This window comes from Leptidea sinapis, chromosome 9 (genome assembly GCF_905404315.1).
Source record: "Leptidea sinapis chromosome 9, ilLepSina1.1, whole genome shotgun sequence".
Lineage (NCBI taxonomy): Eukaryota > Metazoa > Arthropoda > Insecta > Lepidoptera > Pieridae > Leptidea > Leptidea sinapis.
The window spans coordinates 14777066-14790264 of record NC_066273.1 but is presented as its reverse complement, the minus strand read 5'-3'; the positions used below and the strand labels follow the sequence as shown (position 1 = coordinate 14790264).

The 13199-nt window shown below is 34.4% G+C and overlaps 1 long non-coding RNA gene across 1 annotated transcript; it reads right to left on the bottom strand.

Moving 5' to 3' along the window:
* Positions 1-8816: 8816 nt before the first annotated feature.
* On the bottom strand, positions 8817-10401 carry LOC126965925 (uncharacterized). Its single transcript, XR_007729631.1, has 2 exons — positions 9355-10401; positions 8817-9271 (listed from the first exon to the last, which is right to left on the bottom strand). It is a non-coding gene; the product is annotated as an uncharacterized LOC126965925 (long non-coding RNA).
* Positions 10402-13199: the final 2798 nt, after the last annotated feature.

Genomic DNA, 13199 nt, shown 5'->3' with positions numbered 1-13199 from the left:
ATTTACCCATAGCAATGGGTGGCAGAGGATTGATTAATTTAGAAAACTTATACAAAGCTCATATTTTGAAATATAAACAATATTTAGAACAGAAAAATGATAAACTCATAGAAGCAATAACACAACACGATAAGAACAGAGAAACATATTCAATTTATAAAGATTCGTATGAAATAGAAAAAGAACTGAAGCTAACAACGGGCAAAGATCACACCAAAATTGAAATTAAAAATAGCATAATAAAGAAACAGAATGAAGCCTGGAGAAACAAGAGCCTGCATGGGCAATTCCCTAAAAAGGTCCTCGACCTTGCCAATGTGGACAAAGAGCTTACATTTAAATGGCTGAAGAAACAACCTATTTCGCCTACATTGGAGTCGTCTCTATTTGCTATACAAGATCAGGCAGTGCTAACGCGACAGCACGAACGCGATATATTGAAAAGAAATACAGATGGCAAATGCCGCTTGTGTGCAAATAAAGACGAAACCGTACAACATCTTTTAGCAGGATGCGAAAAACTCGCTGGAACATATTTTGTAAAAAGACACAATAATTTAGTTCAATATGTATTTTGGTGCTTGGCTAAGAAGAACGAAATCGATGTAAACAAGTTATGGTGGCAGGAAGAACTGAAGCAACCGAAGGTAAAAGAAAATAGTATAGCCAAACTAATGTGGGAAATCCCTGTCCAAACTGACATTACAATTACTCACAATAGACCAGATCTTATTCACATAGATAAACAAAACAACCATACTTACCTTATAGATATCTCGGTACCATCGGACTATAACATTGGAGCTAAGGAAATAGAAAAAATTAGCAAATATCATCCGCTAAAAGTGGAACTCTCCAGGTTATGGAACACCACCGTCTCAATTATTCCGATTGTAGTAGGAGCCACGGGTGCAGTGACGAAGAGCCTTAAGCGGTATTGTGACAAATTAGATGCAAACATTAACATACACATACTACAAAAACAAGCAGCACTTCATTCTTCCACCATAATTAGTAAGGTGCTTGGAGATACCGTTTTCGTTTCACAACCATCGCAGACACATCAACAACACACAGCACACTCAAACACACAGTCAACGTCTTAATATCATTCATCCACATCTGACACTCAACTCCAAGGATCGACCGTTCGATCACACAATATTTTAAATGGGGGGAAAGAACAGGATCATAACTCTAGATATCCTTTTTCTTGAGGGTCTTGGGACGGGATATTTAGATAAGTAACCGACACAGTCGTGAAAAAATCTAATAATATAATATAATATAATATAATATAATATAATATAATATAATCGTAGCAAAGTAAAAACTGTACTTTATTTATTTAACGATTTGAAGCCGATGCTTTACCTACTCGCGATTCATCAGTGTTGGTACCGACTAGATTTGAATTATTTGGAGGTTCTTCATCAGGGTAAGTAACGTCCTGTCTCACACTATGAATTTACGCTCGCACTGCGAGGCTTGATAGAGCGGGGGGCGCCAGTAATGAGGCGCAGTGTAGGACTGATCCTTTTGGACTGTCAAACATTGTCGTTCACGGGTCTATATTCACGGAATGTCCATTTGAATGTGCAATTATCTAATTCCCGGTTTCATTATCACTGGAATTGGCGTCAATGACGTCACATTTTCACTTTGTTACGGTGTGCAAAACAAACATCATTAGGATATTATTATCAATTAACTACAATGAATTTGTTCAAGATGTAAGGCTGTTGTGTTGTGATGCTGGTTATTATTATAATAATGATGGAATATCGATGAAAGAATCTGGGCTAAAAAATAAGTATTTATTTTTCTGGTGGTATTATTATAGTGATAAAGAAATTACAGAAATATAAACAACAAAAGTCAAAACGTAACAATGGCAACTTCTAAAACAAAGCATTTACGCCACAAGTTAGGATATCATCCCCACCATCTGGATGAGTGGCGGTCCTCCACAGTGCGGTTTTCAGGGAGCTTTCTTCCACGTACTACAAAGCTGTGGAATGAGCTTCCTTGTGCGGTGTTTCCGGGACTATACGATATGGTTACCTTCAAAAAAAGCGCGTACACCACCCTTAAAGGCCGGCAACGCTCCTGTGATTCAAATGGTGTTGCAAGAGAATGTGGGCGGCGGTGATCGCTTGACACCAGGTACGCTCGTTTGTCCTCCTTTTCCATAAAAAAAAAGCTGTGATAGCACGAAAATTTCACGACATTTACTTAACAGTAATGAAACAGCAATCCGCACTGACGCAACAAGACGAGTGCGAGGGGGTGAAAGGGGAAAGGAAGCAGGATTCACGTTCCAGCGAGGTTCAGAGATAAAGCGGCCGTGAAGTAACTAATAAGAAACAAATTTAACAAAGTTTTAATTTAAAGAAACAATGTTACATTTATTAGCTAATTAGCTGACAAAACAATAGGAACCACAAATTAAATCAACTGTACCCTTTCATGTAATGGCCATATCAGAATGGCTTTGGGCACTCAAATTAATCTTGTTTACAACTCAAATAATAATTGTTCGTCGCACGCCATTCGCATTCGTATCTGAGACAAAGATTTCTATAGATATTGTTGGATTGGTCTCGCGTTTAGGTGGCTTGGACTTTCAACCCCTACTCATGGTACAAAGTTTTTAGCGTAATATTGATGCAAAACCATAAACAACACATTAGTAATCAGCAAAAACGTGTTTTACTGCAAATATATACTTCTTTATCGGCCGACATTTCCATCTTTACTGCAGTCCAATTGTAGATACATGTATTTTAAAATATTGTAAACAATATAATTTAGTCAAAAAAAGTAAATGTACGCACGCGAGATGTTATTCTTCTTTGGCTTAATAAAACAAATATCCATAAAAAATATTCGTCGTACTATTTTATGTTTGTAGAAAAAACAATATTGTAATAAAGAAGGTATATACTTTCTTATATATAATACATCCAATGAAAATATTATTAGACAATAATTTAGGTAAATAATGTGTAATTAAATATCAGTAAATAAGAGAGACATTACATATTTTTTTATCCTCGTCCATTGGTAATGTTTCAATAGTCATATGAGTTACAAGAGGCTTGGTAGCTGAAGTATGATACAAATGGTCTAGTTGACAAGCTAACGTCAGGGTGTCGAACTTGTGTGAAGGTGTGCGCGCGCATCGTAAAAAATATTACTGACAATTTTTCTTTAACGCGTCAAAAGAAGTTTAACTTCAAAAAATAATTGTAATTGTAAGTGATACAATATCGCAATTGTGTTCGTCACACAGAAACATAAGATTTTCTCATTAGCTTAGTAATTTTACTAGAAACGGAGCCCTTAACCTTCCTATAGAAATCAGCAGCCCAGGGCGCTAGATTTTTCAGATACACCAAACCGAGAGTGCCGTACTGCTTCACCAAGATTTGACCCTTATTTTGTTTATAAGATGGTTTATTTTGCATGGTCTTATAACTTGTTTCAATAGCTTTCAGATACATTCACTAAAAATATCCTAATTATAAGCGATCTCTTGATACACGAAAAATAATACGCATTGACAGAACGCTGCGCGAGCGCCGAAATCCGATCAGAGTTTGCCGGAACGGAAAGGTTAAATCGAAAAAAAATTTATGCTTGCATATTACTGCTGCACGGCGGAAAAATTAATCGCTATAATACCAATGTACCCGCATTTTGTGCAAAGAAGCCTACCACTCCTCCCAATAACGTAACTTCTTAAATTGGAATAGTTCACGTATATCGAACAGTACACAAAGACATTACAGCAATTAATTAACATAAAACTCAAATTCAAACTTAACATCTAAATGTTATGAGTTTTTCTAGAGTGTTAATTCCGCTAAGATTAATTGTTTTTCACTAATTTGACGCGTGTTCCGCTTCCGCCTCTACACGAGGCATCTTTTCGTTTCAGAATTTAACATATCTCCTGTTCTGTAAGTCACGTAAAATGTGTCTTTTATTAATTACAATTTTATACTGTTTAACTCTAATTCACTAGCTCTGTACTTAATCAAATAATTTTGTTCTTTTAGTCTTCTTACTATATCAGTGTTGTCAAAGAGCTGCATTGCCTCGACATTCTACTTTATTGAAACCATTTTATTTTATGCTTTGTTTGTATAAAGTTTATGTATAACTTAACTTTTTCATCCGTGTGTTTCTGTTTCTTTATTTAATTAAATTTAATGTTATATTTAAACACCGGTTACACTAGTAAAATGTATAAGGCTCATCAGAAATTATTTTCGGTCTATTGTACCTGCATTTTGTTGAATAAATAAATCATTCATTCATTCATTCACGTTATGACTTATGATGAAGTCTACATTAATAAGCTTTAGCGTATTTTTGTGTAACTTTGCCAATGAATTCGATATTATTAAGATCCCGTATGTGACAATTTGCGTTGCGGCTACATATTATATAGGCTATAAACATAGTTTATTTTTATTATTTAAAATAAGCTACTAAAAAGTCAATACTCAATTATATGAGATAGTAATTAGCCTCCGTTTCACTTGCTGAGGAATTAAATTTAAGACAAATATCAACCCAGTATCTTTAGTAGTCAGTCATTTATTTAATACTAATACGAATCGAGTTTGAAGTGAGTATCCATAGTACTGCTTCAGGGTAGCTAGATAGGATGATTTATTCGACCATTAATTTAAAACGGTTGGTTGTAAAGCGAAAGGTTATACTCGGGTTTTGAAAGGATGTTTGTATCGACTGTATCTCAGAGTAGGTTTCAAATACGAGCTTTCTCTGCACAAAAATATGAGCCTTAAACCGTTTCTATAAAGGCCAGTTTGAATTGTATGCAATTTTTTGCTACAAATACATTTAGTACAGTAATAAATTGAATGTTTCACAAAAAAATTCCAACGCTTTTCAAAGCTAATCTCGGGTACCCTTTACTTATTCAAGTCAAATTTGTATACAAATCGTGCACAAGAAAATATGGTAAACAGGATAAATTAAATTAAATTCTTAGTAATTGGTTTAATTTTCGAATACAGAATTTGATTTTGCTTTTATTTCATTCTTTTATAATTGAATTTTACATCTGTATCTAAGATATGACTTTAAATAATGTTTTATCAATATAATGGAACTGAAATAAAGTAAAAATAGCGAATAAATCTATCTAGATGTGTTGGTCTTGGGTAAGGTGATGACCTCAGAGATGATTATTAATTTAATAAAATTTATTGAAGTAGGCGTTACTTTGCGGAAATCCATAATTTTATAAATGATTTGAGTTTTCTTTAGTGTTAATTCCGCCAATATTCGTCTTTAAACAATTCGATACGTGTTTCGCCTCTACACGAGGCATCCTCAGGACGTGTTGTCTCGCCAAAATCTGGTACGAGACTCTACAGTCTCGCCTCTACACGAGGCATCCTCATAGGAGTCTTATGCCAGATTTTGGCGAGACAACACGTCCTGAGGATGTCTCGTGTAGAGGCGAAACACGTGTTGAATTGTTTAAAGACAAATATTGGCGGAATTAACACTAAAGAAAACTCAAATAATTTATATATATTAATTTAATAGCTAGATGACTTCTACACACATTGATTTCAATACACTTAAAACATATTATCAAGCCCCAATAAGGCATATAAGCATAGCCCCTATTCTATGGGTGCTAGACAACGAAATACTTAACACATACATACTTATACTTACACATAATCATACTTTTTTTTAAGGAAAAGGAGGACAAACGTGCGTATGGGTCACCTGGTGTTAAGTGATCACCGTCGCCCACATTCTCTTGCAACACCAGAGGAATCACATTGCGGCAATCGCGTTGCCGGCCTTTAAGGAAGGTGTACCGGCTTTTTTTGAAGGTACCCTTATCGTATCGTCCCGAAAACACAGCACAAGGAAGTTCATTCCAAAACTTTGTAGTACGTGGAAGAAAACTCCTTGAAAACTGCATTGTGGAGGACCGCCACACATCCAGATGGTGGGGATGATATCCTAACATGTGGCGTGTCGTACGAAGGTGGAATTCGGCGGCAGGAATCAGGTGAACCAACTCCGTGATAAATGCGGTAGAGGACACCCAATGTCACCCAACGCCAAGTGATGCAGCCGTTCACAGAGCACTGGGTCCTCGACAATTCGAGCTGCTCTGCGTTACACGCGGTCAAATGGGTCGAGCTGGGATACCGATACTGGGGTGCGCCAGACCAAAGATGACAGCAATACTCTATAATATGTGGCCGGACCTGCGCTTTGTACAGCGCTAGAATGTGAATTAAACATAAAAAAAAATAATAAATATATATCTGGAAAAAAGAATCTGAATTCAAGAAAAATTGTTCTTTAAATTCTTTCAATTCGAGAAGAAATAATAAAGTGTAATAAATTTTTATTACAAAATGAGCCTCAAAGGCACCGCCCGGCTTCGCTGTAAGAGTCTTTAGGGCTATCAGCACAGAGGAGGTTTTTTGTGGGTAGGGTGTTTACACCCGAGCCCGACATATGGGCCCCGTTTCGGGGTCTTCAGTAGGTAATTGTATTTTCCTCCTCTCAATAAAAAAAACAAAATGAGCACAAATTTCAGAAATAATATGTTAAAGCTATTTTGACAAAGTAACAGCTTACTACTATAGTATAGTAAGTTATATAGAGGATAATGATGCCTGATTCTTGACCGGGATTCGAACCCAGGACCCCTAGCTCAGTAGTCAGCATCATTAACAACATGACTCGTCAAAATATTAATATGTCAAACTATTTATTTATATTTTGTTCGCTATTTGACGTCCGATCAGCGGGCCTACCATGAACTCTTATTGCGATTCAATTGACAACCTAAAATGAACTGCATCGCTATTTCGTACCACGACGTGATTAGAGCTATCTAATTTAGGTTGTCGTCAAATCAACTGATTAAATCGCAATGATGTCAATTGAATGTCAAAAATGATATCAACTGAATCGCAAAATGATTTAGTTCGTTTATTTATTCGTACCATGAGGTGTTTTTTCAACCTAAACTGTATAGCTTATTTGTCAAAGTGACCGATTCGAAAAAAGTTGCTACTTCCTTAGAGCAAAGTGAATAGTGTTGTTAATAACTTTTAAAAAATAGTGAAAACATAGAAAAGAAAAATTATATTGATTTAAAAATGAGATGAGAATACTTTATTGGACTTTTTTGTAAAACAAAATACTGAAAATAAATATCAAAAATTAAAACACTAAAGACGAGGCAGTAAGAGCCCGGGCTATAGCCTGTTCGCAAGAACGAATTAAAAAAAATGTACTCTGTGGTCCTGTCAATTTGTTTGGCGGGAACGAGTGAACGAAGGAAGGCGCGCTTATACAAAAAAAAATTGTTTAAATTATTGTTCATAGTGCATATATTTTTCATACTTGTAAATTGTTTATCCTGGTTTATAAATATTCGATTTTTGTATATATAAATTGTTAAGTGCGCTTCCCCATCGCCATGGGGAAGCGTACAGGTAAAAGGCCGAAGAACGGCCAGAGCGACGCAGAACCAGCAGACGAACTTCCCCTATCCGAATCCTCGGTATCTGACGCGGAGGTGACTGAACGTCTCATTGTAAGAAGAAAGGATAAAGAGAAGTATACCCCTTATAGAGCGACAAATTATTATAGGTTATACGACGAAAATTCAAATAAGAAGGAATTTATTGTATTTCTCAATCGCAAGCAGGGTGAAGTCAAAATATCAGACAAGGACAGGTTGGGTCTGTCAAATGGAATCAGGAGGCATTGCGTATCGGGTGTGTTGCACCTGAGGTCCGTTAATGCTTTTAAAGTTGGTGTTACCTTTGACCTGCCTAACAATGCGAATGTATTTTTAAAAAATGAAAAGTTACTTAGCGAGTTGGAGATGGTTGCCTCAATTCCGGCTTCTGAAACGGAGGTCACTGGAGTTCTTACTTCTGTTCCCACTGATTACTCCAACAAAAAAATTCATCAATTAATTGCATCGAGTAAAAAAGTTATTGCTGTGAGAAGGTTCATGCGGCGAGTAAAGGACCCACAGGGTGTTGTCTCCTTTGTTCCAACGCAAACTGTTGCAGTCACATTTGCATCAACGTTGTTACCTGAGTATGTAACACTTGATCACTGGAGGCATGAGGTTAATGTATATGTACCCCCTATTAAACAGTGTCTACGCTGTATGAAATTTGGCCATATTGCTAAATTTTGTAGAAACAATGAAGTTTGTTCCATATGTTCTGACAATCACAATTTTAAAATGTGTCCAAAAACTTTAACAAAATGTGCCAACTGTGGTGGAGATCACATAGCTATCTCATCTACCTGTCCTCTGAAAAAACAAAAAATTGAAGAAAACAAAGTGAAGTCCCGTAGTGTTAGATACTCAGATCTCTTCAATGAATCTGCTTTCCCTCAATTAAACTCAAAGTATATTGACACACACCTGAGCAATCTTATAAAATCTGACAAATTTATGAACCTCTTGGTTGAAGCAGTTTTACAAATTTGTACAAATAAAGATAAGTTAACTATAAATTCAAATAGTATTAAGGAAATTCTGAATAACACTTTTAGAAAAAAGACACCTAGTTAATTGTTATTATGGATACATTGAATATAGTGCAGTGGAACGCTCAAAGTATTATTAGTAATAGGCTTATTTTTACAAGGTTTTTATATGAAAATCATATCCATATTGCTATAATTTCGGAAACTTGGTTAAAACCACATCAGTATTTTTTAATAAAAGGCTATAACACAATAAGGAATGATTGTGGTAATAAACACAATGGTGTAGCAATTTTTATTCATAATAATATCACATTTTCTAACATAAATACATATTATGATAGTGCTCTACAAAATGTTTGCATTAAAATTAAAATTAATAACAAAGAACTGAGTATTGTGAGTTTTTACAGTCCTTCCAATTCAAATCCTCCATTTAATAAAAACAATTTAAACAGTTTAATTAAGTCCATTCCAGAGCCAATGATATTTGCAGGTGATTTCAATGCTCATCACATGTTGTGGGGATGTGTTGATACATTGCCTCGAGGTAAAGATGTTTTAGAGGTTATAGATGAGAATGGTCTTGTTATTCTGAATAATGGTCAAGCTACCACAATAGGATCTCCATCTTGGCGTCCTAATGCTCTTGACTTGACTTTGGTAACTCCATCTTTGGCTCTTTTATGTGACTGGTCAGTTATTGACAGTCCTCTGGGCAGTAGTTATCATATCCCTGTAATAATAAAAATGGCAGTAAGTAGTGATAGTATTAGTTTGCAAAACACATTATGTAATAATCTACATTTGCCCACTCACCCTAATTATAAGCAGGTGAATTGGAATATGTATAGTAACTTAGTTGTTTCTTATTTGGATGATGTTAAATTTGACACTTTATCTTCAATAGATGCTTTTAATTCCTTTTGTAATATTTTACTTTCTGCTGCCAAGCAGTCAATCCCTAGCTGTCTGTTTTCCAAAAGTTCTAATAGTAATAATGCTACTAGTTCTTGTTCACAAAAATCTTTTAAATATCCTTGGTCGCCTTGGTGGAATCAGAGGTGTACAGAAGCAGTTTTAAATGCTAAAAATGGTTACATTAATTTTAAAAACAACTCCACTGATGAAAATTATGTGGAGTTTAAGAGATTGCGGGCTTTAAAAAAACTTATCTTAAAAAGTGAAAGAAGAAATAGCTGGATAGGCTTGTGCAATTCATTTAATCGTTGTACTCCTTTGTCTTCAATTTGGAAATACATGCGCAAATTTAACAAAACTTACATTCCTGACAGTGTGTTGAATGATAGTTGGATTCCAGATTTTCTACAAAAGTATACTTCTGACTTTGTATCAAATGAGTTAACTAACTATGTAAATGTTGTTAATGATAGTAATAAATATTTGATAGAGCCTTTTTCTTTACAAGAACTAAAATCCGCTTTATTTACTAGAAGAGATACATCTTTCGGTCTTGATACCATTCCATATATTTTACTCAAAAAACTTAATTGCCACAGTCTCAACATCTTTTTAAATAATCTTAATCGCCTATGGAAGGAGAATACTATTCCTGCAGAATGGAAAACAGACTGTTTAATCCCAGTTTTAAAGCCAGACAAAAATAAAATGTTACCTGACTCTTATAGACCTATAGCTCTCACGTCTTGTGTTGGGAAGATATTTGAGCAGCTTCTAAAACAACGTCTCGAGTTCTTTATAGAACAAAATTGTCTTTTGCCTAATAATCAGTTTGGTTTTCGGAAAGGTCGGTCTTCTAGGGAGAGTATAGCGCAGTTACAGCTTGATGCGCATCAATGTTTAGCAAGTAATCAATATCTTTTGTCTGTATTTTTTGACATCTCAGGTGCCTTCAATAGTGTAAATATTGCCGTGCTTTGTGACGAGTTATCAATGTTAGGGATACCAGGTAAAATAATAAATTGGATGCAATCCTTTTTGACTGACAGAAAAGTATATGTAAAATTTAATAAACATTTGTATGGACCACGACTTTCTTCTCTAGGTGTTTGTCAGGGGGGAATATTGTCTCCTTTAATTTTTATTATGTACATAAGACGATTGAACCTTATTTTGGGGCCAAATATAGTTAACCTACAGTATGCAGATGACTTAGTCGTCTATGTATCGGGAGTTGATCTGATTAATTTAGCCGCTACTATTAATAAAGCACTTGTAAATTTATATCAATACTTTTCTTATCTTAATTTAAATGTAAATCCAACCAAATCAAAAGTCTTTGTGATTGGTCGTAAACGCATCATATTGCCTCCCATTTTATACAATGGCATTCCACTGCCTATTTCATGTGACATAAAATTTCTAGGTGTAACATTTACTCCAAAACTTTCTTGGAAAAAATATACAGATAGTGTTATAATTAAAGCGAATAAAGCTTATAATGTATTAAAATCTTTGTGTGCAACGTCGTGGGGAGCGGACCCTAAAATATTGTTAATTTTGTATAAATCGCTTATTCGTAGTCATTTTGAATATGGCTTTCATTGTTTCGCCGCAGACAGCAAAATTGTTAATAGTCTGGATAAAATACAAAATAAATGTATGCGTACAATATTGGGTGCACTTAAAACTAGCCCAATAGCTGCTATGCAAATCGAGGCCAACCTTCCTCCTTTGTGTATTAGATTTAGTTATCTTAAAGAAAGATTTATTTTAAAGCTCTATAGCTTGCCGACGAACAATCTTCTTAAGAATCTTATTGCTTATCAATCGTCTTCATTTCCGAGACAGTTGTTTATCTTGCAAGATTTTTCTTCATTTTTTAAATTTCTACAAGATTTAAATATTCATCGGAATAATGATATACTTCCCTGCCATGCAGGTTCTTTTCGATGTAAATATTCTGCAATTAATGTTGTAATAGATCCAAATTTAACTTCAAAAGAGGAGGTTCATGTATTATTGTCAGAATGGTCTAATTGTAAATTTGTTTATACGGATGGCGCAAAAAACAATAATAATGTTTCTTTTGCAATCTACCTTCCTGAAATTAGGAAGGGTATTGGCTTTAAGATTAATAGATATGCCAGTATTTTTACTGCTGAAGCCGTCGCTATTCTTTTTGCTTTAAAGCATATTAAGAAACAAAATCAACTTAATAAGAAGTGGGTAATAGTTAGTGATAGTATGAGTGTGTTAAAAAGTTTGTCAAATAACAAAATGAGTGCTAACATCAATTACATCATTTTTGCTATAAAGGAATTGTGGTTCGAACTATGTTTAATCGATATTAAAGTGGATTTCGTTTGGGTCCCGTCCCATATAGGAGTAGCAGGAAACGAAAGCGCTGATTTTCTAGCTAGAACTATCATTAATATATCCGATCTATCCCTATATCCTGATTGCAAAGATCTAGACATTAACATACCATATACAGATATAATAAGTAATCTAAAACAGCGTATGACTCTTCTTTGGGGAAGATATTGGTACAATTGTACAGAAGTTGAAAATAAGGCTCATTCGTATACTTTGTTAGATAATCCCGTTAATAGCACACCCTGGTTTTGTAAGTTTAAAAATAACGCTCACAGAAAGTTCTATACTACAATAACACGAATGCGTATTGGTCACTATCGATTGAATTTTCATCTTCATCGCAAAAAAATTGTCTCCTCTCCTTTTTGTGACCATTGTAATAAGCAACAAGATCAGTCTCTGGATCACATCTTTTTTGATTGTTCGTCCTTTGGCATACAGCGCCTTGTGCTGATGGATGAGCTACTGGAAATATATGGTGCACCCAATATAATCCCGCTCTCAGTAATAGATCTATTAAAGGACACATCAACTTATATGTCCTTGTATAAATTTGTATGTAGTACTGTAAATACATTGTAATTTGTAGATACATACGTTGTAAATTTGTTTATAATTATGTAAATACGTTATAACTTGTACATATACAACTAGTAATAGCATAGCGCAATTCGCGAACTGAACAGATAATGTAAATAGGTAGGTATTATTCTAAAAAGTTATGCAAATTACACTGGATTTGACTTTAAGAAAAGGGGAAAATTATTAGAGACTATATTACTGGATTTGGACTTACTAAAAGGAAAATATGGAAAATATTCTTTAGAGAATTATACATTAACGGAAATGGTAAAATAACTGATGACTTTAAGACTGGATTGGATTTGATGAAAGAAACTACTATAAATATTCGCTATCGAATATACATAATTGGAAAAGGAAAATGGAAATAATGTAAGATGAAATGAGAAAACTGGATTGGACTTTTTGTAAAACAAAATAGTGAAAATAATAAATACCAAAGAAATGAAAATACTAACGACAAGGCAGTAAGGCCCCTGGCTATAGCCTATTCGAAAGAACGAATTAATATAAAAAAAAAAACTGTCAATTTGTCAAATCAAACATCAATGGAGGTGCGTTCATAACTCGTTATTTTTACCAAAACACAAGCCAACATTTAATTTGTAATTCAAATAACTATATTTATTTAAATTACTATTATTTAATAAGTATAAAAAAGGGCTTAATGGTTTATAATTTGACACAATTGCGATTTTTAAAATGTAATTTTAGTATTTTCTACGCAAAAAAACCGCTAAAATCATATCATTTTAGGTTTCGAAACGCAATTTTATTTCGTT